The sequence below is a fragment of the Sinocyclocheilus anshuiensis genome, unplaced genomic scaffold, assembly GCF_001515605.1.
Source record: "Sinocyclocheilus anshuiensis isolate Anshui unplaced genomic scaffold, SAMN03320099.WGS_v1.1 scaffold988, whole genome shotgun sequence".
NCBI classification, from domain to species: domain Eukaryota; kingdom Metazoa; phylum Chordata; class Actinopteri; order Cypriniformes; family Cyprinidae; genus Sinocyclocheilus; species Sinocyclocheilus anshuiensis.
The window spans coordinates 174,874-177,400 of record NW_015548246.1 but is presented as its reverse complement, the minus strand read 5'-3'; the positions used below and the strand labels follow the sequence as shown (position 1 = coordinate 177,400).

At 37.4% G+C, this 2,527-nt stretch overlaps 1 protein-coding gene across 1 annotated transcript in view; it reads left to right on the top strand.

Annotated features, from left to right (window-relative positions):
- The window catches only part of atp11b (ATPase phospholipid transporting 11B), a 74,511-nt gene that overhangs the window by 45,057 nt on the left and 26,927 nt on the right, over positions 1–2,527 (top strand). The gene's annotated exons all lie outside the window — the stretch shown is intronic.

Genomic DNA, 2,527 nt, shown 5'->3' with positions numbered 1-2,527 from the left:
AAAAGATATTCTGAAGAATGCTGGTAACCAAACAGTTGACGGTAGCCATTGACTTCCATAATATTTTTTTTTTTCCATACTATGAAAGTCAATGGCTGCCGTCAACTGTTTGGTTACTACGGTGGCCCAGCAGTGCACAACACAATGAAATCTCCGCAACACAACAGAAACAAGACGCAACACAACGAAATTTGCGCAACACAACAGAAACAAGACGCAACACAACGAAATTTGCGCAACACAATGGAAACAAGTTGCAATGCAATAAATTTAGCACAACAGAACAAACTGCAACACAATGGAAAGAAGCCACAACACAATGGAAATATTAGCATTGCATTGCTCTCATCACGTTACTCACTCTAGATTACTCGCGGGATGTTTTTCTCGTCACTTACACAAATATAAACATTGTGTGCATGCTGTCCTCCATTTTCTGAAACAACCGGACAGGTCAATAAGCTCTTTGCTGATTGGCTCGCGCAAATTTCCCGCTAGAATTTACATTGATCAACCTGCGCGGAAGATGCAATTGAGGCAAATATCATGAATATTCGCGTCACCCAATTCACATCATTCGTGTCTATTCACGTCTTTGCATTGACTTTGTATGTAATCTACTCGCGCAATTGGTGTGCACACAGCATTAGCAGTGTTAAACACGGATCTTAAACTAATGGAGACTGTTAGGTGTTCTCAACGCTGTCAAAATAAAAGCCAAACAGAAAAACTTATCAGCCAATGCAGATAATTTAAAAATGCCAAATAACTTGCATGATCACTAATGTTAATATGTTGCTTGAGGTTCTATTATAATGCTACCGAAATATAGCTTGTACTATAAATATAAATTGTGTCTACACCAGAGATGAGGGGAACAATGCAACAAAATCAAATAGATGGCATGTTCAGTGTAGATGGCCTCAAACTGACAACAGTCACACTTGATGTAGACAAGGTATAATGCTAGTGGTCGACAAATATATCGTCTGATTTTTGGCTTTTTTTTTTTTTATTATCTGCATTAAAAATTAAAAGTTGAACTTAAAAAGTTAAAACTTCAATTTTGACAGCACTACAGAACTTTGGATAAAAAAAGTCTGTTGGATCTGTTAAATGCACATACTCTCTGTGACAATATATGACAGTTAATTGTCAACCAGCAGTGCTGATAGTGGCAGTGGTGTGATGACTTCACACTCGTGTGGTGCTCGCTCGTGATTATTGGACGGCCTCCTGGCAGGAGAGCAGGAAGTCAGCCATGAGTCAGTAATCAGTTTGACATGTCGCCATGACTCACACAGCTCTCTGTGCTCTTAAGACCAGCCATCAATCTCTGTCCACATGTGCAATTCAAGTGTTAAAGGCATGCAGGGACACAGGAGCGTGTCTGGAATCGTGCTGCAGTGACTGTCGCTGTGATTTCCATGAGCCTTTTGACAAACCATTAAAACTGTACAACTGAGGCACATACACGTCCTCCCAATGAGCATCTTCAGAGAAATCCTCAGATAGATCTTGACCATCTTTGTGGTAGGCGACTGTATAGAGCTATATATAAAAGCATGAGGAATACAAATAGAACAATAATAAAATTGTGCAACCAAAATCTGCATATGGAAATCTTTCATCCTCATGCATAAATCCCATTTGCGGTTGAAATTACTAAATTTTGCCTGCGAAAATTCACTGAACAACACAACTGTGAATGTGCATGCCTTAAGAGTCAGAGGGAGTAAAATAATGATGAAAAACCCATTTATGACTACAACAAAACTTGATGAAGCTGTCATCAGCGTGGCACTTTCACACATGATGACTGTAGAGATCAGGATGGTTTTGCTTTAATGAATGGTGAGCCGTTTCCATGGGTCAAGTGTGAATAACTGCTTGTTAATCTGCACGTTTAATCAAGCCTCAGGGAAAACAACAAGCCGTGACTGCATATGCAGTTATGTGGTTGGCATTCTCTGCAGCATAATGCTGCTGTCTCTGGAGTAAATGCCAACAGTGTGCTTAATTTGTTACTGTGTAAAGTCAAGGCTAAGAGATACGTTTAATTATTTTCTAAATAAGTTCTTAAGAACATGCTACTTAACGTTTATCAGATGCTCGACAGTTGTTAAAAAAACTTTAATAATATAAATAATATAAAAGTAATTAATAGTATAATTGATTAAAAAAGTGCCTTGATTTCATGTTGTTAATAAAAGAAAAAAAAAGTAGAAAACTTTTTTCCATGTGATTAAATAATAATTACCAAGAGGTGATTTAAAAAAATAATTCCCACCTGGTTATATGCATATCATTGATGTTGTTTTCATGTTTGTTCGAACGATTATTATCTGTTAATTTTAATCTAATCAGTGGTGTGTGTCAGCATTTGGGAAAAACCAAAAGGAAAAAAAAACACTTTAACTATATATGTGTGTGTGTGTGTGTGTGTGTGTGTATATATATACAGTGGGTACGGAAAGTATTCAGACCCCCTTAAATTTTTCACTCTTTGTTATATTGCAGCCATTTG